Source organism: Triplophysa rosa, linkage group LG8 (genome assembly GCF_024868665.1).
Source record: "Triplophysa rosa linkage group LG8, Trosa_1v2, whole genome shotgun sequence".
NCBI lineage: Eukaryota > Metazoa > Chordata > Actinopteri > Cypriniformes > Nemacheilidae > Triplophysa > Triplophysa rosa.
Window position 1 is genome coordinate 15110731 of NC_079897.1, and position 25649 is coordinate 15136379.

At 38.1% G+C, this 25649-nt stretch overlaps 1 protein-coding gene across 1 annotated transcript in view; it reads left to right on the plus strand.

The window, feature by feature from the left end:
- The first annotated feature begins 1032 nt into the window (after positions 1-1032).
- ncalda (neurocalcin delta a) overlaps positions 1033-25649 on the plus strand; it is a 60527-nt gene continuing 35910 nt past the window's right edge. The window contains exon 1 of the mRNA XM_057340099.1: positions 1033-1185. The gene's annotated coding sequence lies outside the window, so the exon portion shown is untranslated. The remainder of the gene's footprint in view (positions 1186-25649) is intronic.

Consider the following 25649-nt stretch of genomic DNA (forward strand, 5'->3'; position numbering starts at 1 on the left):
CCAAGAAAGCAAACTAAGACTTTTATTCTGTATGCCGTTTCTAAAGCAATGCAACCATTTGTTATTATCTACAATGCACGGCATTTATTAGTTTGTTTATTTCATTGTACATTTGGCATTTATATAATCGCGAAGGTTTATAAATTGATGTTATTAAAAAGGGATAGTTTTGTTGTGAAACACAAAAGAAAATATTTTGAGCAATATCTCAGTGGTTTCGTGTCCATACAGTAGAAGTCAATGCGGTCATGATGTTTGGTTACCAACATTCTTAAAAATATTTGAAGCGTTTGGTTCCAAAATGAGATAACTTTTTCAAAAATCATGTTTTTTATTGTGCATTCCAATTAACATCAATCAAACTGCAGTTGGTTTGTTTTGATTTAAGCCATAATAACTAAACAAATACAGCTAACTAACACGATAAAACAGAATAAAAACCTGATAACATAATAAAAAACATGAATTAAAAAAAATAATTAAAACGGAGTCATCTCATTTTGGAACCAAACTCTTCATTTATTCTGTTCTGCAGAGGAAAGAAAGAAACAGGTTTTGGAATAGTACGAGTATCCTTCCAATCGCAAATGTTAATGTACCACTAAAAACCACCAGATGTCAGCAAATCCATATTTATACATGGCTCTAACCCCACTAGCCAAATAAAGCACTTAAAAATATAGGGGCTGTTTCCCGTACAGGGTTTAATCTTAAATGTTGTTTAAGAGATGTTTTGAGCCAAAACTTGCCAAAACAAACCTATCTTAAAATATATCAGTGCGATTGATGTAAAGTATGTATGCAAGTAAAAGCGTAAAATCCAACAGGGAGAAATGATTATCATAATTAAGGCTAATACACATCGAAACATTTGCTCTTAAATTGAAAATACACGCTGATTTTATGTAAAATACAAGAAAAAAACAACGATATTAATAACGAACAAAATTGTTTTTGTGCACATTCTTTTTGATACCCTGAGCTGCAGCCGTGAAAGGCGGTGCCGCGTGTAGCGCGTGAGGTGACGTCATCAAACACTTCTCGTGCCACATTCCTCAAACGACGCCAGGACAGTTTACAGTTTTACCTTTAATTAGTTATCGCTTAATTCTCCGTTGTTGCGCTGGAGTCACCGCTGTTCCTGTTCCTCGGCTTCCTACAGCCGTCTGCAGAAAGTTTGTCACCGTGAGTCCGTTTTCCTCTTTTCTCAAACTTTCTCTTCAAGTTTGCCGTTGTATGTCATTCAGTTTCAGAGCTGCGTGTGTTGGGTTCTGTTGTTCAATTGACAAACTAGTTTCTTCGCCTCGGAATACGCTCCGTGAAACGATTGACAGCGTCTGACAAATAAAAACATTGTTTCATGTCAGTAATATTCAATAACATCATGTGGTTTCTAAATTAAACTCTTGAAGTTTTGCCCTGACAGCGTGTTTAGCCAGTTAGCTTGATAATAGGAAGTTGCTCAGTCTTCAGAGCTGTTCTGTTCAATGAACACTCAGCTGAGAGATCTAACCATATAAACGCATTGTGCTCAACGCAACTGCTCTTTGTGAACCAATGTTTTTCATTCTCTTTTTCTTAAAGAGAGGTTACATTGCCAAACTATTACCGTTAGTAAGTCATTTCGTCTGTAATAATGACGTCCGTCTTGTATAATACGTACATCTTACGGACACTTTCATATGCAACAACATCTTTAAGACTCATAAATTATATGTTTCTGTATAAAAAGACCAAAATAATAACCCCATAAGATGTACATGTTTTGTTTTTCTTCCAGTATGCCCACAGCAGATGTGGACACCGTTATGAATGAAAACTCTTGACTGTGAGATTGATTTGTCCTTTAAGTAGGAACAGGAATATGCTAGAGAAGGTTTTTTTAATACTGTGATCCAGAAAGAAACCTCCAATTTTATTGCTGCATAGTTTAAGAATGCAGAGAATGCTGTCTGGTGGTTTCGTTCTGATCCTCTTGAATGAGAATAGGTATGCGTGTTTTCTTGGTATGGTATAAATGTGTGGTATTGAGCTCTTCTGAAACACAATAATTGGGAGTTGACGTCATCTCATTGCTAAACATACCCTTGTGTTTTCGAAGATGTGACCATTTACACAGATCAAATCCTTTCATGACTGTCGTAGAGGAGCCCATCGCCACCGCTGCCTCCTCCTTCATTCTCCCACTGATGCAGACCAGATGGAAATTAAAGCCACTGATGCAAGCCCAATGATAACACTCACAACCGTGTGTTCCCATGCCAAATACCCCCTCCCCAACACACACACGTCTGTGCTATCTGTTGGCCAATTTTACTAATGCATATAATTTGTTGTGAAAGAGGGAGTTGGCACACAGAAGCTAAGCCGACTGATCATCCGCTGTCACTTTGTGTAAGGAAGAACCACTTAGAACGTGCATAACATGTTGCAGTGGTATGGCAGCCTCCCAGGTTGACATCTCGATAGACATTTAACCTCATCAGTGCTAAGGATTTTAGACCCTACAAAGCCAGCCTGCTTGCGTGATAGCAGAGTACATGCAAGTTCGTGGTATCATTAAGAAATGTTGCCGATATCCTTATATTAATATCAAATCAGTTGAGATTTTATTGTGCTTTATAGGCTGTGTGATTCAGGGGTTTGTTAGTTTCGGTAAACACGAAGAACTGATGAGACATTGGTGGCAGATGTACACACAAACGCAGTCCACAGTCATGGGTTCTGTTGTTTCATTTTCTAGCTGTTGAACAACATAAGAACAATAATGGGTTGAGTCAAGGTTTCTGTTGCTTAGAAACAAGAGCACCCACCCAGACGTCAACCTGCCTTTTTATTAGCATTAACCCATCACTCTGATGAATAGTGTTTTTCCCTGTCCTTTAGGGCTGCAGCTATCGATTATTTTAGTAATCGGGTATTCTACTGATTTTCCATCGATTAATCGGGTATTCGGATAAGTACTTTTTCTTTATTAAAGAGCAATACTAAATATACAAGAGAAAATAAGACGGGTCTCTTAAAATTAACAACTAATTTGTTTCCTTTTAAGAAAAATTAACATATATTTATTGCTGAAATTGCATACATTAATATCTGTGAAAACTAAACCCAATTAGTAAGTTCCATTGCCATATTACTTTCAAAATGCAATATAGGCCTAATACAAATGTATAAATATGAAGCATTAATAAAAATAGAAAGAATACTTTCAAAGGTGAACAACTAACTTCAGCTTATGCATGATGCATTTAGTTTATCTAAATTAGTTTTAGTTTCTTTTTTTACTATTAAATAGTAATATATTTGTCCACATAAAAATACAGAGTTTACTGGACTTTTATTTTGGCAGGTCGTAGGAAGACGCTTATTTTTTTGTGTGTTAGAGCTTCACTCAGTAAAATGTTCTGAAATAAACTCTCAGAGCAACTCATGTGTTCATGTCCTCATAAAGCGCATACGCAGACAAATTCATGAGCATCATGCGTGTAGCACGTTAAACTGTGCAGTTCATTCACTCACACGCAGAACAGCCAGATGGCATGTGTAAATAACAGGATTCGGCATCCACTAGGCCGAATCTAGTTTTATGGACTCGCCGGAAAACAAGTTTCACTCGCAAAATAGACTAAAACTAAGTAAAATAGCAGTTCACCATTTCAATAAGCTATCACTTATTTATCAGCATGAGAAATACGTGTGAGCGTGTGAACAGACTAAAATGCTTGTGTCTCTCTGTGAATGCGTGAGACTTGAGAGCCCTGTAACATGAATAGAGTTTAGCGGGCTGTGCGTCAGTAATAACGGTCCGTGGGGAAACGCAGTGCTCTGTGTGTACTGTAGTTAAATGGATTAAGTTCAAGGGTTCACCAGCATTCTTTTGAAGACGTCAGCTAGAGAAAGCGGTCTGATCCCCTCATGCCTGTGTAGCTTATTATTTCTGTCATTACGTTAGGATCTCTCTGCTGTTTCTTTCAAAATAAATATATCTTTTTACAAGAAATGTATCTATTACAGGACATTACATGGTATTTGTAAAGGGTGCACGTTTACTTACACACTGGTCATTTGTTAAAAAAGGAAGGAAGTGACCTTGAGGTTTATGTTGTTGAATTACTCAATCGGTTGCAGCTGTTTTAACACTGTCGACTCTTTCAAGAAAAAACTCGGAACTTTCTATAAGCTCCTGTTGCCTAGTTACAGAGCCCACCTGTCTCGCTCAAATCAGAACAGTTTTAGTCTTGATCTGAAGCATAGCAACTGCTTATAGAGTGTATTGAAATGTTAGGTTTAGTTCCTGACAAATCTCTAAAATGTGAAGTAGTCCTAACTGAACGAGATCAGGCAAAGTATTTCATCTCAATGCTAAACATTGAATCATTGTACAACTGAGCTATATGTAAATGATGTAATTAGTTAGTGTCTCATTGCATGCTCTCAAAACCAGTGCGGATCAGCTGACTTGCACTTGAATTTTCTTTCGAAAACCACTGTGGTGTCACTGCACAGTGAAATTCATGGTGCTATGCCTGGATGATCACCTACTAGCTCTGATATCCATGATTAAGAATTGCCTAGAGTGCTTGAAGTCTCATGTATTTTCGCTGGCGGGTTTGTGTATTGCAGAGACAAATCTGTTGGTGATGGCATTTATCAAATGCTGTTTTCTGTGCCAGTGTAGCATAAAAAGCTTTAAATGGGTTTTGTAGAGTCATGAGACAAATAGACTCAGGGCTCTAGACTAACTTTTTGCACTGGTTGCACTGGTGCGCCTAAAAAGTTAGGTGCACCCAAATTTTCGACCGCATCGCATTTAACGCCGCAGTTTTACCAGTTCACTTTTTTTTTAATCGCTGTCCATATAGGCAATATTGACTTGTAAATGATTAACTATCAATCTGGTCAACATAAAGTTCTTTATTTGAAGCACAATTCTACAAGAAAGCAGGGCTCTAGACTAACACTTGAGAGAGGTGGCACTGGTGCTACCAAGTTATTCAGTTGGTGGCACCAGCCCTTAATTTGATAGCACCAGAGTCATGGGGTGAGGTAAGAAAAAAGAATCACTAAAACTTCATTAAAATGTGTTTAATACATTAATAAATCAATTAGAAATTAATACAAATCATTGTTTATGATTGAATTATTTTTATTGTATATGTAAACTCTCTTTCAACACTTTACCATATTTAAAGCACATCTTTCTTAAAGCTACTTTCTTCCTTTATTTGTTGTGAACGACTCCTATAAGAGAACACAATTCCTTTAATATCAGTGAGTGTTTTTGGGCCTGTCCGTTGTTGTTTGATGAACATTATAAACAGATATCTTTATTATGCTGCTGCCCCTGTAAGAGCTCGCGCAATATACTGGAACACGTGTTTTGTTTCCCAACTGTTTGGTCACGAAACAAACTGAATACCTTTACAAGGTTTCTTGTTAATATGGGAATTTTTAGGTTATTTTGTGTTAATATGTCCGTTTCAGAGTAAGAAGGCGTGAAAGAGAACTCTGTTTAGTATTTTGTGCTCTGACTCTCTGGGCGCGCGCATATCTCAAACAACCCTTTTTGCATTTGTCAATACGCCCTTTTCACATGACGTCACGCATCTTCCGTTCTGCCGCGAAGCAGTGTATCATTACTTCCGCTAGCACACCAGTTCATAAGGTGGCGGCAATGCACCTATAAGCTGATTTGCCAACCACCAATTAAACTCAAGAAGGAGGAGTTACTTCCGCTAGCGCCTCAGAATGGAGTTTACCAAGTGGCTTGCACATCTGCCACAAATACGGCTAGATGATGTACAACGTCTTGCAGACACATTTTCTCTAACGACAAGATCAAAGCTAGAGAAAGGATACAAATTCTTCGTTGAACAGTACCTGTTTGATTATGAAGGTAAGTGTTTTGTTTTCTTTTTGTGTTAGCGAAGGTGCTAGGATAAGTACTTGAATACGTGTTCTGTTAGTTTTTTTTTCTCACTGTTGTTAAATTCCAGCGCAACGGCAAAACGGAAGTTCTTCTTCTCCTTGTTTGTTGCAAGACGGATGTTATGATACACTGCTTTGCAAAAAGGCGGAAGTTAAGTGACGTCATTGTGAAAACGGCGTATAAGCTCCTAGTTGAGATCCCAGTTATTTGACCGCTTCAAACACAATACATGTCCTGTAAATGCTGATGATGCATAGTATTTATGTGAACACGATGTGCTGAAGTAAAAAATAACTTGATTCCTTCAAGCCTAAGGAAACCTAAAATTTCTGATGTTCATGATGCATAAGAGATCTGAGATCAAATAAATTCACTTAATCGAGCAGATGAGTGGACTGTGCTGCAAACATATAAAAAGTATCTGCATTTCTTGCTTGGTCTTCGTCAGAACCGACTTGCACCACCTGCTGGTGAAGCGGTCAGGCAGCAGGTAGAGATCATGCATTGGCGGAATCTGCGCTCTATTGCTTCTCCTGGGATTCCCCCAATTTTAAAACCGAAATTATATGGACTGAAAATTGTCTGTCGAATATTAAAGCTTGTATTTTATAACCAGTTGAATTTTTTAAATGAAATTTAAAAGGTGAATTTTGATTATTTAATTTTTAGGCGGTGAAACTGTGTGTGAAATGTTTCCATTTTAAAAATTCACAGCTTAAATATGCAACCATGTTGAATTGCAGAACCTTAAAATGCAGACACTGTTAATACAATGCATCTTTTTTCAGTTAGTGCTATTCAGAACGTCTTTTTGCTTCCATACCTCTGTCCCTCCCCTTTCCCCATACACACAGGAGACAGCAGAGTTTTTTCCCACCCACATCCTGCTTCTAATTGGCTCTGACCCAGATGGCAACGAGTACTAGCCAATCAGAGGCAGAGCAGGGCAATCTGTTTTTTTCTGGTAACCGGCAGAAACCAGAAATGAAAATACGCGCGATTTACGGTGGATTGTAGGAGAGTTTTTGAAGAACAAATGCCCGGGAAAAGTTAAATGGATAGTTACATTCTCATTTCACACAAGTTTTTTTAATGTTTGTTTTTATTATTTATATGGTTTTGGTATTTTCTTGTTTGAATGTAGGCCATCAAGAACGTCTGGATGTAGAACTAAAACTGTTGAATGTTTCAGGATATTTAAGATATTTCATAGGTTCATTTCAGACAAATTGTTATGTTGTTAAATATGTTTAATTTGCACCTTGGTACCTGAAGTAAGTTGAAAGATAGTAAGTTGAAAGATAATGGTGGTCTTATTCTTTATATATATGAGGCCAAAGGGTTATGAGCAGTGTTACCAGATCTCACGAAACAATTAAGCTTATGAGTCTTAAGAAAAATGTTTTAGACCAAGCCTCATCCTCACGTGTTCAAATGGTTTTGACTGAAATGGTTTTTAAACCAGTTTAGTTTAAGTCTTTTCTAACTCACTCATTTGTTTATCAGAGCAGGAGCCACTTTATTGCTGCACACTAAGATTGTCAATAATTGATCCTGTTTCTGGGTTATAGTTGTTTAAAAATGGGATATTCTGCAGTCCCTGCAATAATAAATAAAGAATTTATGAATTCAGGATGATATTTATTTGTGTGTGCAAATTTTAATAATCAGAGGTTTACTGTGTAGCCTATATAATGCACTTGGTACATCAGTAGGGTATTTGATATCCCATAAGTTTTCTAATGTTAAATAATGTTAAAAGGTGGTTTAACTCCCTCTTGTAGTCATTGTCCGGAACCTAGGGGGGGTTCCGTAGAAAAAGTTGCTTGTTTTCAGCTTGTTTTCATAGGCTTGGTTGCTTATTTGCCTCGCGAGATCTGGCAACACTGAGGGAGACTTTCGCAGAGACTTTTTTTCCCCTCAAACGGCTGGTCGCACCGGTGTGACCTCAGATTTTTTTTAGTCGCACCATTGAGAAATTAGGTCGCACTCTAGAGCCCTGAGACTCATTACTTTTAAACCTTGCAGTTGGTGCTATTAAATGTATATTGTTTTTATTTAATTTTTTACCGTTATTATTATCAGAAATTAAGCATATTATTGTTTATCAATTGTAGTAATATGAAAATATATGAAGAGTTTGGTTCCAAAATGAGTGTTGTGAACAGAGCCAATATCAGTGTGTGGCAATGCGATTTGTTGTTATGGCTGCCTGATCACTTATTCTGCACTCAAGTCCTGAAACCGCTTTTCAAGACATTCAAGCATTCATGCTCTCATAGTCCATTAAATATGTGTCTCACATTACTCCAGTGATTTACAATATTGCAAAATCCCCAGGGTATTTGTTGGGAGGAAATCAGTGGTCGCTGATGCAGACATTCTGTCTCGCTGTGCATTGACGTGAATTAAGCTCTTAGCCATATTTCCAGAGGTGGGTAGAGTAGCCAAAATCTTTACTCAAGTAAAAGTACAAGTAACTAGAGAAATTGTTACTCAAGTAAAAGTAAAAGTCACTATTTTAAAAACTACTTGAGTAAAAGTAAAAAAGTATGCGATGAAAAAAACTACTCAAGTAGCTAGATACTTAGTTACTTTGTATCTGATTATATAGGCTTACTACATAAAATTAATATTAACGCCAATATTTTAATAAATATTTTTATTATCATAAGCAGATATCTTTGCAATATACTAGAGAGACTAAAGAATAGACAAACACAGAAGAGACAAGCATTTCTGTAAATGTCATCTAGTCCTCATGTCAATGTAGTTTACACAACTTATTTAGAATAATAGACCATGTCACATTAAATCATTAACTAAACTCCGAGCATTTCCTAAGATGATCTCGAACATCTGCAGTGCTCTCTTAAATGAAATACACATTTTTGAACAAAGCTCATGTTTTCTCGTGTTGTGTCACGTGTGTGTTGTGAAACGCTCTTACTTGTAAACAAACAGTAAACAGTGAACCACATGCCCATCAACACGTTTTCTTCCTTCTGTTCTTCAAATGTATATTTCTGCAGGCCCACGTCTCTGTGTCTGACAGGTAACGCGCATGTTGCGGTGTCTGACGAACAGGTCGCGCGGGTGCGCGCATATGGCGGGCATTTATCATTGCTGGCAAACAATATGACACATTTGCAGTTTTGATTGTATAGATATAGATTAATATCCACTTCATCCAACGCTCTCTGTGTTCTGCGTGTTCTTAAGTTTCGCGCTATAAGGAGTGAGTAATCCGCCGCTTCAGATGATTCAGATCGTGCTGCGAACTGAACAAATCATTTGAACTGATTCATTAGCCTATTCAAATGGTTTTGCCCATTGTTCAATTAATGCTTTCAAAAGAATCGACTCAAAAGAATCGATCACTCAGGAATGCCCGTAAAAAGAGACGACAACCTTGAAATAAACAACGCGTTTTAAAATGAAGGAACGTCACGCAATGTAAGTTATGTAACGAAGTAAAAGTACAGATTTTCTATTAGAAATTTACTCAAGTAAGAGTAAAAGTACACACTTTTAATTTTACTTAAAAAGTACATATTTTCCAAAATGTTACTCAAGTAAATGTAACGAAGTAAATGTAGCGCGTTACTACCCACCTCTGCATATTTCTGTTCTGACACTTAAGATTAATCTCACATCAGCTTTGTGGAATCTGAAACCTTGTACAAACCAACGACAAGGACACAATAATAGGAGAAAAAAATGTTTGATTCTGCATGAGATTGAAAGAGACCTATAGGTCTTTCTCTAGGGTCTGTCCTTATGCACTGTTTGAGATTTCTTCTGTTCAATCTGAACAATCGAGAGTGAGATTGCAAGCTCTGTGGGAGGCATACTGTCCGTGTATCGATACTTGAATGCTAGACGGGCAGAGCGAACAACGGCCCTCAATGATCGCTAAAGATATGCTTCTGATCAGCTGATACTGTAAGTGCCATCATTCAGGCTGTTCGTAATATGTTACGTCATTTTTATTACATTAATATATTTCAGCACGTTATCCTAAAATTGCTATATGGCTTGTGTTAAGATGGCTTATTCCCTAACGAATTAAACAGTTTGTCATCATACAGAAGGAAAGCGTGAATGGTCTCTCTGTTTATGTGTGAGTAGCCTATTCATGCGTGTGTCCTGCCTATATGTGTGCATGCGGTGGAAGGTTGCGAATTTTGAAGAACAAGGAAGACAGGAAGTGGGCGTGTCTAGCGACTCAACAAAGTTGAGATTTGCTCAACATAATGCAAATGATGAGCGACTTTTGGGAACGACTACCAATAGTTGTACAGCAGCGGAGCTCACGTCATCCATCTCCCGTCAGTTACTGCAGGGTTTGTTTATCAATGTTTCTAGAGCAACCAAAGCTAGTGCTGACGAAAGCGAAAGTTGGGGGTAGGGGTGTGTCGTGTTTTGGTGATTTGAACATCAACAACGGCTAATGGCAAGCTCGGACTACGTGACTTTTGGCTAAATTTTGCTGTCGCGGACAGATTTCCAAGGTCTGTGACAACCTTCAGATCGCGACCAAATCGGTGCTCGTTTCGGTCGCCGAAGCTCGTTAAGTATAAGCAGGTGTGCAACGTGATCTGGACCTGTCTCGAGCTATCCCAGACACTACGATATTTTCAAACCTGTTTGATATTATTGCCTAGTGATCTCATTGTGTGCGCGATTGAACGACCACGTGGAACTAATCCAGCCAATCACAGTGCAGATGATATAAACGGAGGAAAGATGAAATTAAACGTATTTTCGCTGATGGTCAGGACCGTCTCTTCGCCGAATGTTTTGTGGTGTGTGCACCTCTTCAGCAGTGTGTTGTGTAGTATGCGCGCAGCTATGACAAGACAACGACAGATGAGAAGGAACTATGTTGTTTAGTGTAAGCGCCAAAGCAATTCAAGTTGTCTCACAGTCCTGTAGTGTCAGCTCGGCTCAAGAGAAATCGCTGGAGAGAAAATTTAATTTTAAACATGCTGTAGTCATTGAATGATGGATTTGTCTCTGCGAGATGTGAATGCTCTTTGTGTTTCTCTTTTTAAATGTTTAAATGGTGTGCATCGTACTTTAGGATTGTTACATCACATTTGGGGTTCTGTTTTGAACATGAAGTGATGCATTGTGGGGCTGCATGATTAATCATATTTTATAAAGATTTGACAAAGATTTCTGCCTACCATGATTAATTAAGCATAATTGTCGTGATATTAATGTGCAAGTACAAAACATCATAATGATAAGGTTAGAAATAGTTTTTTGGGGGTTATGATGACTTGCTTTGAAATACGTCATCGCATAAGTTCGGCGGTGGGATATTAAAACGTGTATTAAATGGCTGTAAAGTGCAAGAATGATCATTTTACCTATTATTGTGCAGATTAAGTAAGGAATAATTAGACATAGAACCTTTGTCAACCAATCAGATTGAAGCATTCAACAGCCCCGTGGTATAATGAGATGTAAACCTGCCTGTTCAGTGTTCATCAGCAGTTTGGTGACTGGCTGTGAGTGGCATGTTGTGGCGACAGACCTGAAAAGGATAACTACAGTAAATGGTGCTGACAGCTAGGGATGTAACGATTCACCGTGAGCCGGTTGGAAATCGATTATAATGTGTGACGATTCAAATCGGTTGAGGTGTGAACTGAATCGCAATACATTTTTTGAACAGCAGGGGCCGCCATGTTCACTGCAAACCTAAACGTGGACATGCTGATATTTCTTAAATGCAAAAAAATCCAAGAAAAGCACAGACAGTATTAGTTAGTTTATATTAAAGAGACTTTTTCTATTATTAATTTGTTATAAAATTGCAGTTTAGTTTTGTTATTTAAAATAAAAGATAATTTTATTGTACATAGAAACGTGAAGCATTTAAGAAATAATGCAAGGGAAGTTGTTCATTTTTAATTTAACTCATTTTGTAAAAATAAATCGTGAATAAATCGCATCGTGAGATCAGAATCGTGAATCGCATTGCATCGTGAGCTGAGTGAATCGTTACATCCCTACTGACAGCTGAAGTTTTGAAGTTCTTATGTTGCTTGGGAGTACACCGCACAGGCTTTTTTCCAAACTGCTATCAGAATAACGCAGTGTAAAGACAAAGCTAAATATCAGATTACTATATGACATCGACCTGTTGAACCAGTTAGGTTAGATTCCATCAACTATCAGGTAAATAGTAGAGATGCACCGATTGCAATTTTCTTTGCCGATTCCGATTTTATTACAATGAAACCTGCCGATTCCGATTTTCTATCCACAAACTATAATTGACAGTATACTGTATATAAAACCATATTAACTTTTCTTCAATACACACTTTTTTTATTTTCATTGAATAAATGACTGAACATTACAATTTCCCTAAATGCAGTTCTCCAAGCTGCATTAAATTACAGAATCTTCTCTTTCCCAAACAACTCTTAAATTGAAGAACTCTGTGACTGAACAGAAGTACAAATAATAAAATATAACTTGTCTGTTTCCGTTTATGAAACTAACATTGTTTTATTTCATTTTTTCTGAAATGTAAAATAAATTGTCTTTATCTTGTATCTGTAGTATTAAAAGAAGTGGGTTGATTTTTGCTGCAACTTCAATAGAAAAATTTAAAAATCTTATGAGTGAATTCTACTCTAAAGATGTATATGTATTGGCAGTTTTTTGTGTTAGTAAAGAACTCAATCAGATACAGTTAGGGCCATAAATATTTGGACAGAGGCACATTTTTTGTTATTTTAGCTGTGTATCAATATGTTTTCGAGTTACAGTTTTATAATAGATATTGTCTTAAAGTGCACACTCTCAGCTTTATTTAGAGTGTATTCACATCCAGATTATCTGAAGGATTTAGGAATTACAGCTCTTTAATATGAAGCGCCCCCCTTTTTCAAGGGACCAAAAGTAATTGGACAGTTGAATAAAAAGCTGTTTTATTCACATGTATGGGCTTTTCCTTAAATAATTTTGTCATAAATGAAGCATGTTAAAGGTCTGGAGTTGATTCTACATGTGGTGTTTACATTTGGAAGCTGTTGCTGTGAACCCACATCATGGGGTTCAGGGAGATCGCCATGCAAGTGAAACAGACCATAGTTAGATTTTAAAAACACTACACATCCGTCAGAAAGATGCCAGGAACATTAAGAGCGGCCAAATCAACAATTTGGTACATTCTAAGAAAAAAACAACACACCGCTGAGCTCAGTAACAAAACAATCCTGGTCGTCCATATGAGGTAAACGTGGTGGATGATGACATTATCCTCTCCATGATGAAGAAAAACACCTTCACAACGTCCAGACAAGTGAAGAACACTCTCCAGGAGGTAAATATGTCAATGTTTGTCAATCAAAACAATAAAGAGAATACAAGGAAAAAATAGAGAGGGTTCACAACAAGGTGCAAAAGCCTCAAGAATAGGATGGGTATATTAGACTTCTGAAATAGCCGAACAAGCTCTAGAAAGCATTTTTTTGGAGAGATCAAATTAATTTCAGCCTGCATAAGACTAAAAAGAATAAAAGATATGGAGAAGGCTTGGAATATCTCATGATATGAGCATACAACATCTTCAGTAAAATAGTGTTCAGGCAGTGTGATTCCATTTCCATGCATGACGTCCTCAGGCACTGGGTCACTGGTGTTTTTTTGGTGATGTAACAGAAGACAGATGCATCCGGATTAATTCTTCACTTGTCTGGAAGTTGTGAAGATGTTTTTCTTTATCATGAAGAGGATAATGTCATCATCCACCACTTTGATCTCATATGGACACCTAGGATTTTTTTGTTACTGAGCTCAGCGGTGTGTTTTTTCCCCCAGAATGTCCCAAATTGTTGATTTGGCCGCTCTTAATGTTCCTGGCATCTTTCTGACGGATGTGTAGTGTTTTTAAAATCTAACTATGGTCTGTTTCACTTGCATGGCGATCTCCCTGAACCTCATGATGTGGGTTCACAGCAACAGCTTCCAAATGCAAATACCACATGTAGAATCAACTCCAGACCTTTAACATGCTTCATTTATGACAAAATTATTTAAGGAAAAGCCCATACATGTGAATAAAACAGCTTTTTATTCAACTGTCCAATTACTTTTGGTCCCTTGAAAAAGGGGGGCGCTTCATATTAAAGAGCTGTAATTCCTAAATCCTTCAGCTAATCTGGATGTGAATACACTCTAAATAAAGATGAGAGTGTGCACTTTAAGACAATATCTATTATAAAACTGTAACTCGAAAACATATTGATACACAGCTAAAATAACAAAAATGTGCCTCTGTCCAAATATTTATGGCCCTAACTGTATATATCACATATATTGGTTGTCTTATTCTTTTTTTAATACTTTGGATTTTTAAAAACAAGTAGAAGTCGTGTTGAATGTCATTTTACCTAGGTGAAATGACCACAGTTTTAACGTAAGACAAGGAATCAGGTTGAATGGAATTTACGTTTGTTTTACACAGAGTGAACGACTTCAACATGAGTTTAGCATGTGTCAGAGTTTAGCATGATGCTAATAGCATCACTGTTAGCATACATACCCCATGTAGACAGAGCCGCGAGAGATGAACTACAGTCAGTGCACATTTTTGTCTGTACAGTACATGATGCGTGTGCACGCGCGTGCAGTCAGCGGATATGAGAGATGCGCGTCAGTCAGCAGAGACTCGCGGTCCGGTGGTCCCACATGCGAGTATAAACGAGCCGTGAAAGACAGGCTGTGCGCGCGCACGTTTACATGTTTACTTGGGGCTTTGAGTGTACTGACGGCTGTGACGTTCTTGCCCGCATCACTGGCAACAGAAGATCGGCTTGGAATCGGCGAGACGTGAGACTGACCGGCCGGTCACCGGTCGGGCCGATTCTGGTCTCTGGCCAGTCAATCGGTGCACCTCTAGTGAATAAGGCTTTGTGTTTTTGTGCTGCGTTTAGGAGGAGATCTGAATCTGCTATTACATTTACATTTATGCATTTGGCAGACGCTTTTATCCAAAGCGACTTAACATTGCATTGTACTCATGGTTTTTCCTGGCTCAAAATGAGGCTAAGGTGGTTCCATCCTGATCTTGTACACACACATGTAGGCCTACCGTACCTTTAAGTGGCTTAACCAAAGTGACTTTGAGTTTGACATATTAAAAGTTCTAATAAAATTAGATAAAAATGACAATTATTAAGTTATATAAAACATTACTTTTATTCAACCAAACAGAAATGTTTTTTTAATCAAATAAAGCTTTTTTATCATTTCAACTAACTTTTCAGTCCACAATAGCCAACTGAATTAACCAGTCTTTATAAATGAACAAAGCTCTTTCACATCTTGCATTCTCTGTGGTTCACTTTAAATGATTCAAGGATCTCTTATATTCGCTACTCGCTAGTGACTGAAAAGTTCAATAGTTTAAATGAATCGGTTCAAATGAGTCATTCGTGTGCGAGTTGTTCTGAACGCAATGTGCGTTCATACTGGCGAACTCGCTGTGTACAGTATACGCTGATTCAACGATCCAACTGCACAGCTAAAGACATTACAATGATGTACGTCATGTTAATTCAAGAAATTTCAAGAAATTAAACGTACTTTGATGCAAAACAAACAGCCGGGAAACACAGGCTGGCTCTTGTTCTTTAACTCTTTTTAGCGCCTCAGTGTGCTGATTAGAGCTGTAATCGGGCCTTAAAAGTTAGGCCCGACAGTGCCCGAGCCCGACAGAATTCGGCCCGACAAGTACATTTTGATTGACAGCTTTTTAAAAGCCCGAACCCGTTTACAGCCCGACATTAGGCTATTCAAATGTGCGCCACGCACACAGCTTTTTGTCAAGAATGAGTCATTTATACATGTTTTAACATAATTTATTAATGACTACCGTAGGCTATAGGCCACTTGGATGTTGGAACAAAGAAATAAATAAGTCCTCTGTAACATCGTAACATCTCACATATCCCACTGGCTCATTATTCTCATTATGCACATGGTCAAAACTTTTCCACACCTCAGACTTTGCTTTAGTTGCTGGTGCAACCAAAACGTAATCGCCAGAGGCAAGCCTCCGTTTCACCTCCTCAGCCAACCTGTTCTCACTCCCGACTCGTCACATATTTATGCTCGGTCAGCTCCCCACGGCGTCACATTTGAACGCGCAGAGTACCCCTTTGGTGTTGTTTTTCGACGAACAGGGAACTGCGTTGCTGTTTTCTAAATGCTCCAGACCGAGGTGCGTGCAATTCTTAGCATTTCATAATTATTTATGGTTTTAATATTTTGTAGCACCTAACCCCAACCTCACCTAACCACTTCTCAGCCATATAAAACACAACACGCGAATAAAAGTACAGTCACAGGTATTTATTACACAAACTGACCAAAAGCATTACAAAATAAAACAAACAACTCGTTTCGCATACCTTTTTGCACCAAAGCCTTACGATAACATTACAATGGAGATGCCGTGCGTGTCCTTGAATACATGAACTTGGCTGAGGCTCCCATTCAAAAGATAAACCGGAACAGCTAGATGCAGTCGGTTGCGGGAGCCAATACCTTTTCACGTTCAAAGCCAACGAAATGACTCGATCGGACATGAGTCACGGGAAAGCCAATGGCATCGAAGCTGATGTAACTTCCTCTGGCGGCAAATTTTGAACGTCGTTCTTCACTGGATTTGAGATTTACGGCGGACGGTGAATGCTTTCGCATCTGTTCCTCATACAAATCGATCGTTTTGCGTTGGTACCCTTGGAATATCTGTATTTTTGATCAATGTCAAAGGAGTACCCTGCGCGTTCAAAAGTGATGCCGAAGGGCGCTGACCGAGCATAAATATGTGACGAGTCGGGAGTGAGAATGTGTTGCAACCCTCAGCATCCATTTTTGCATCTTTGTTGCACTAATCGGAACGCATCACATGACCGCTCATTTACCGCGCAAGCCTGGCCCGAGCCCGTGTAAAATAATAGAAATTAAGCCGTCGGGTTCGGGCAAAGATCTTCAGCTCTAGTGCTGATAACGAAACAGCGCCTCCACTGTGGCGTAATGTCGCAACTGCAGTTACAAATGACAGTCTGTTAAATGCACGCAGCATTTCTTGTGAAGACTCGCAACATAATTTTGGTGAGAGCCTGAGGCGGCACGACATTTGACGGAGGCGGCCGCCTCCAATTTCTTTATGCAGGAAAAACCCTGCTTCTTTCTGACTATGTGCAATCCCCTGGGATCAAACCCATGACATTGGCGTTGTTAACGCCATGCTTTAACCACTGAGCCACAGGAAAGCTATTAAATAATATCTGATAAAGATGCTGCCCTACAACACGGTACAGCAATGACTGTGGAGAGCAAAACACTACAAATTCACCTTCCTTGCAGATTTAAACACATCGATGTTACATATTCATAGCTAGGGATGTAAGGATTCACTCAGTTCATGATGCGATGTGATTCATGATTCTGATCTCACGATGCGATTTTATTGCAATGCAATTTTTTTACAGAATGAGTTGAGGCAAATTAAAAATTAACAACTGCCCTTTTATTATTTGTCTAATGCTGCACAGTTCTTTGTAAAATAAAAATATATTTTGTCAAATAACAAAACTAAATTGCAGTTTTAAAACAAATTCCAAATCAAATAAAAAATGAATAATACAAAAGTCTCTTTAGTATTAACAAACTAAGACTTTGTCTGTGCTTTTCCTAACTTTTACATTTTTAAGAAATATCAGCATATCTACAGTACGTTTATCAGCATATCCACGTTTACCAAGTTTGCAGCAAAACAGCGGTCCCTGCTGTTCAAAACATGTACTGCGATTCTTTTAACGTTTCAACCGACTTTCACTTTCGACAATCGATTTTCAACCTGCTCACGGTGGATCGTTACATCGCTATTCATAGTCCAATGTTACACTAATTCTTAAGTCTTAAGTGAAATTCTCCAATCTGCTTGTGCCTCTTTTAAGCCTTATTTTTATTAAAGTGAACAAAATGTGCTTAACTGTTTACTTGTCCTAGTTCAGCTGATTGGCAGACACTACCATTGAGTCTCCAGCTTGTCGGGTTAATGTTTCTTGCTTCACTCTGGGGTGGGGATCTTTCAGCCAAAATTTCTAAAAGTAATAATGGTTGTCAAGCATCTGGATTTTTTAAAAATCTTTTAGACACTTTTTTGCAGTGACACCGAAGAACTCCAGAACAGCACTTGTAGTGACAAATGACTTGAAATGAGCGGAAATTCTCTCGAAAATCATTTGCCATGTACGGGCGTAGATTCACGAGCCCCCTAGATTTTCAAATGCAGAAGTCAACCAGCAGCGTGTATCACGCTTGTCCTCGCACATTTATCCAAATTGAACAGTAAGAGGTTAGGTATCACCCACTCGGCTCTGACAGAATATAACCACTGCACAGGGATGAGTCACTCATTCTCTCATTGTTTCGTGACCAGGTGCAATCTGGGTACATTATGGTGGGGCTTGGGGAGAGGTGGTGGTGCGTTGGTTAGACTCCATATGATAAACAGTGATGCTGTAACCAATACATCCATTTCTTCTCTCGCTCCCTGCCTGTCAATATGAAATTGGAGGTTTTGCTGCGTGAGTGGGCTAAGAGTCGTGACAGTCATCTCTGCCATGAGGAAGAGAACTAAAACAGTTGTAGGAGTACAGCTACCCACACACATTCATATAAACCTGCATGCGTTCACGATTGCGCAACCTGCACACCTCAGCAGGCACCCACATCTCCATAGCAGATGTCCAAGGAGCCAAGATGTCTTCAGCATGATACTAAAAACTGTGCATGTGGGTACATTTGCGTCTTGGTTGACATCAAAATGATGTAATGGCTCATGCATTTGGCTTGCATGTTATTAATGCCATTCAGACTTTATGCAACTAACTTTGTGATGACAAGTGGCATATATATATATATATATATATATTGCGATTCTGGGGTTTTGTCACAGACCTTGGAAAACTGACCACGACAACAAATCCAGCTAAAATCATGTAGTGTGAGCTTGCCATAAGAATAGACTTTGCTTAAGAGCAACAACTTTGTTGGTACATATAGCAAACTAAGTAAACAAAACAACATAGTAATTTAGTTTTCGTGTTGTACACTGTTTGGCTGTGAGGCCTCATAAGAGTCTAGTAATGGTTGTAAACTTGGTGCGAGGTAGGCATTTTTGCTTCCAGTAGTCTTCGTGTGTCAGTTTCAAATGTAATAAAACAGGTGTATTGTACCTCAAATTAGATTTTTTTATTTCAAGAAATCAGCTTTTAACGTATGTAGGCATATTATCGCATGCTTTAACAGAAAATATCAGAGGCAGTGTGTAAATGTGATTGACACAACGTGAGGTCGTATTTATTTTTTAACGTGCGGAAATTTCGGATGCAAATTTCGGGCTCAATGCGCAATGGGCTTTACTCACGCTTTTTCAAATGCTTTGTTTGCTAAACTGTCTATGCTGTAATTATTCTTCTGTGTTATAGCACATACATTGTCAAATCACTCTGCTACTGTGAATTATGTAATACATTTATTTTGATTTCATAAAACTATTTGAGAAGTTTTGTTCCAGCCTCTCAAATCTATTAGAACTCCTCACCAAGAGAAATCACAATCTGGACTTGGAGTTTTTTCATAGCTTATTCTGTACTGCCCTTGGAACATAAGCACTTAAGCTTGTTTATTTAATTGGTCTGTTGGCACAAAGGCAAGGCAAGTTTATTTATATAACACATTTCATAGACGCAAGTTATTCAAACAGCTTTACATAGACATGATTTTCAGAAAAGGAGAAACATTCTCATCTTGTGAAAATCAAAGATAAAAGGGGAAGGTTTGAAATTGCAATAAAAGCTGAATATACATAAGTTAAAATAAAAATAAAGAAACAAATACTGATGTTTATCAAAAAGGAAAAGACTCTAATAAGAGACTGAAAAGTGCAGTTAATAAAATGTGCATCAAAGCTAAACAAGTGTGTTTTGAGATGCTCCCTTCTAATAAACATGTTTATCTATTCCAGTAGTTCCAAAAACAAATTAATGCTATATCATACAAAAATATCATATTAAATAATTTAGTTTCTATCTTTGTTGGGCAAGGACTTTGTCTTATACCTTTCTGGACAAGTCATTGATGGTTTCGGGTAATGAGTGTTATGCTCAAAGCCTGCAAGTCATAACAAAGGTGTTCAACTGGGTTCAGGTCTGGTCTTTATGCTGACCTGTCAAGTCTTCCACACCAGGGTTTTTCCTGGCTCAAAATGAGTGGAGGTGGTGCCATCCTTATCTTGTACACACACGCACATGCAGGGCTCCAGACCAACTTTTTTTACTAGGAGCACTGTAGCCCCTGACTGAAAATTTTAGGAGCGCAAGCAAAAAACTTAAGGGCACACCTTAAATCAGCCTGCAATGCAATTATTCACATTCTTCCCCAAAATAACTGTATTACTGATACTGACAAAAACATTACTTGATGACCGGAGATTTGGTTCTGCTTATTTAAAAAGAGGCAGAGTCTACAGAGAAGCTTTGTTATTGATTTGTGCTAAATAGAGAGACTGTAATCTGAATTCATTTGAACCAACAGAAATTGTGCTTGTCAAAAAGTATATATTTAATTGTTTACAGTGTTACATATTACAGAAAAATGAAAGGCCTTGTGTTATAAGGCTGTCAAATTAAAATTAAAATTTCGAACATTTGTCGAATTTGGGGAAAATATTCGAACTTAAATCTGGGCATTCGAATTTTACGTGTCTGGACGCTCACGCAATGTGATGACGACGTAGCTGACGCAGTTCATTCAAATACGTGGAGCAGCACACCTGCGTTATTAACTTGCAAAAATGGCGGTAAAAGACAGTGGGGTTTCCAAATCGGAGAGGATCTGACTCGCACCAACACGTCTTAAAAGTGCTGTGTGGCGCTTCTTTGGTTTTTGGAGAAGTGTCAAAGGCGAAATTATTGACAAAACCAACGTCATTTGTAAGCGGTGTAAGAAATCGCTCCTGTATCACTCCACAATCTAATTTCACCTGAGAACACACATGCAGTCTTCTCATCCTGAGAGTTTTCTCGAGAATGTCAAGACTGAGGTCCAGCATTAAAACAATCCAGGGTAACTTTGTTTTACACCACAAATATTACACAGCTACTAAGTTACCTGCTGCAAAACAGGAAGAAATAACTAAAATGTTGACCGAATTCATATGCAAACATTTTGTTCTAGCTCTTAACCCACGCTACAGTATTCCTTCCCGGGGTACAGTGTGCAATCGAATTTCTAAGCTTAATGATATAGTTTAACGGCAGTTTGCTTCGTGTTTGTGTTTATATAAATACCAGCTGTTGAAGTGTTTTTCTAATGCTCTTACACAAATCTACATGCACTTTTGAGAAACGCATTTAACAAATTCTATTTGAATTTAGGAATGTTTAAAATAAGTGTTTATGCACAAGTCATGCAGTTTCGTTTCAATAAAAAAATTTGACTAAGAAAATGCGGTGCTTGATTTGGTTAATATTATTGGGTTTTTATTTTGCGCCCTCTTGTGGGCTTAGAAAATAATACAGTACTTTTTCTCTTAGATAGTACTAGTTCTTTATAATTCGAATATTATTATTACTTTATGTACAAAATTCGAATTCATTTTTCAACCATTTTGACAGCCCTATTGTGTTATGTTTTTTTTAGGTGATTTTATTGAGTTCTACTAGTCTTTCCACATTAAATAACAACTAGAAGAAATTCTAAATTTGCAGGTACTTGTAAAAAATGCTTATGCTGTCACAAAACTGGTCGCAAAATGCGACCATTTAGTCACAGTCTGGAGCCCTGACATGTAGGCCTACCGTACCTTTAAGTGGCTTAACCAAACACTTTACATATTAAAACATAAAAATGAGATGAAAATGACACTTATTAAGTTATATAAAACATTATATTTATTCAACCAAACAGAAATGTTTTTAAGTCAAATCAAGCAGTCTCAGCGTTAAAAGATGCCGGACATGAACCACACGCGGTAAGTCAAACTTTTTTTGTTGGCAATCTGTGTGTACGTGCATAATGTTAACAACACAAACTATCAACAGTTATTTGCAGGGATTAATATGCATGGATAATGCTGTTGACAGAATACACGCAGTGTTTTTTTGTGAAGACACCCGACAAAATTTTGGCCAGAGACAGAGGCGGCACAAAATTTGACAGGCTAATTTTTTTTTCCAAATTTTCTATGCAGGAAAAACCTGCACACTAGACTAAATCTTTGTGCACAGAGGCATTGTCATGTTGGAATAAAAAGGGCCCTGCCCAAACTGTTGCTATACAAATAGAAGCACACAATTCTCTAGAATATCATTATATGTTGTAGCATTAAGATTTTTGTTCACGGAAATGGCTAAAGTTGTCAAACCTGTTCATTAGAAGGGGGCGTCCTAATACTTTTGTCCATATAGTGTATATTTGTTATAAATGCCATCTCTTCAGTCCCTTAGTACTGGTCATCATGTGACTATAGTCTGAAAAAGCGCAGCCGTGCAGGCAGCTTGTTTCAACTCAGCTTGTTTTTCCATTGCAGTGATAGATTTTCAAGGTTAATTCAGTCAATGTAAAGAACATTTGTGTGGAAATTCACTTAAGTGTCAGTGCTTGGGAGACTAAGAAAAACTCAGGTAGCTGCCGCAGTAGAAAACTAGATTGTGGATGTAAATCTATGGTTGAATCTTGATGATACCCTGAAGACCAGTAGTGTCAAATGATTCGAGAGTCCCATGTAGAGATAGGGAAACTTCTTACCACTCACTGCTCGTGGTGGACAATAGTAAAGCTTTTGTTAGTTGGGATTCTGAGGTGTGTGGAAATTCTGTTGCATCAGACCTGAGTATTGACCCATCCACCTTTGAGTGAGACATGATGTACCAGTCCCATGTCATTTTTTGCTGTTTTTTATTTTCCTTAAGTCTTTAGTTCCCTTTAAGCCAAACTCTCACTTGTAGTCTTATGGAACACAGAGCTTTATCTCACGCTGAAGTGTGTGTGGTGTGCAGTAGTTTGATTCTGTTCTGCTGTTTGATTCAGTAAGTGCTGCTGTATCTTTGTGGCTGCCTTATCTAATGTGCTGCCTTGACATTACAGCTGGAATTCAGACAGGCATTCTTTGGTTATCTTGACAGGCAAATTTAAGAGAGCCTATGTTCAGCCACACAGAAATGCATTCATGGCTGTTCTGTATGTACAGACAAATGAGCAGACAAAACGATGAGAGACTGGAGTAAGAGATTAAGGGCGTGCTCACATTTAGCCGGTTGCTTTCAACCGTGCCCGAGCACGATTGTCCCCCGTCCCACTCCCCTGCTGGCCTGCGATCACATTGTACTTTCTTTTCTCACCTGAACATGCTTTCATCATTACGATGCCACTGCTTTGAAGTAAACATAAACAAAGCGATCTCTCTCTCAGCACAACAGAATCTATCGTAATGTTCAGTCTGTGGCTTATTAGATGCGTTTAATTTCATGCATGCTGCGCAGACCAATACACTTATGATATCAAGTTCAAAGTTTATTCGTCATATACAAAACCATACATAGTACAACATGCAGTGTAATGCTTTTCCGTCTGTCCGAATAGAGGAGAAAAAGAGAGAGGAAAGGAAGGAAGGTTAACTATATATAAACAATATATAAATATAAATAGTGTAGGGGAGTGGGGAAGTGTCCATGTACAGTGCAGGTGCTGTGCAATGCATGTGTGTGTATTAGGCTTGTGCCGGTATCAAATTTCCATGCTGCGATTAATTGGTTAAGGTTTCCTCGCGGTAAACGGTATTATCGCAGTATTCAATTCTTTGAGAAATGCAGGTTGAAAATATAAACCAACTTCAGTGTTTTCCTCTTGATAACAACTTTATTTTAAATAATAAAGAGAACCTCAAACATTAAATACAAATAAATATAAATAAAACAACACACAGTAATGATGTATAAAGTGAGTTTATTCAAACAGAATAAAGTGCAAACTGCAAAAGAACAACTTTTGTTAACTGCTTTTAAATATACTTATGTCTGTACAACGCTAGTACTACAATTCATATTATTATTATTATTATTATTGTTTGAATAACAAGCCAAGCCAGTGTGTTAACTATTATAGCAAGCTAAACATTTATAAACAGCAAATTCACTTGCACTTTGTGACAGTGTATGACTTTATTGCGTTCCATCAATGTATAATTAAAATAATTATTCTGCCACACCGTCAAATATCATTACTCGGCTTACTTTTAACCCAAAATATTTCCAAACCTCAGACTTCACCCTTTTAGAAGGGAGATAAATCGTTGGCAGCGTTCCTCCTTCCGCCATGCTTCCTCTCCGTGTGGTACTGTTTACATCAGAGTGCGCACGCGTCTTTTGCTCAGCAGCGCACACACACACACGCGTAGGCATCTCCACATGGGGAATGGGATTGTTTAGATCAGAGTGCGCATTCCTACGTAGCATGCACGCAGTGTACTTTAATCCAGTTGATCAAAAATAAACAAATACGCGTTCTAAAAATCAAAATGCTGATCTATATATTTTCGCGGTATTTGAAAGTGCCAGCGATAACAACATCGCGCGAATCCATTACCGCGGTTAATCGCATTACCGAATATCGGCACATGTCTAGTGTGTATATATATGTAGTATACAATATATATTTCATACTACATATATATACATATGTATCGTTGTCATACAAGAGCAATATGAGAGTAAACCGCTCATTATGCTTTTAAATCACCCTTGCGTACTTTATTATAATAAAGCCGATCGTTACGCACAGCGTTGCATTATGTTTGACAAACCTAATATCTGGAGTAGTTCTGGCTGCGGTGACACACACCTGCACGTGTAAGTGCGCTGTACGTTAACTTTTTCATGCCGACTTTTAATTAACTATGACACACCCACATGTATACACAGTGTTTCCCACAGGATTTTGACAGACTTTTGACAGCGCTGGTGACGTCACGAACTAATTGGCATATTTGTGACGTCATCACGTCACGTTTGCGTCGTGTTAGTGTTAGCACTTGATATCTGTTTATCTTCTCTCTGATCTGTCACATTATACTATATTTTACAACTGAAAGCCTCCAGCAGTCACTTTAACTGCTGCTAAAATCCTGATTTATAAACGCAACATCATCGGACAAAATCACAATACAGTACATCTACATATGCTGTTTGCTCTTTCTCAACAGTGTGTTGTTGTATTATGAATGCTTCTTAGATTTTAAATTGAAGTGACAGTTAAATACACTACATGGAGCTAACTACACGCGCAGAAGAGATGCCGAGGGCTCGCACACACATGGAGCTCATCGGAAGAGAGTGTATGCGAACACAGAAGAAGAGGACGCACGCGCACGCAGCCACGCGCCACTCACACCAAACAAGTCAGGAAAGACAGAAGACGTGGAAGCGCTGTTTGTCCACTAGTTAATCGATCACAGATACAGTCCTTATCATGGATGGATAAAAATTACAAAATGTGATGTCAAATATACTTGGGTGGCCATTAATATACCTGGGTGGACCGCCCAAGTAAATGCATTGTATGGGAAACGCTGTATAAACTTGGTATATTATTTCCTTTATTAAAGTAGGCCTGAATG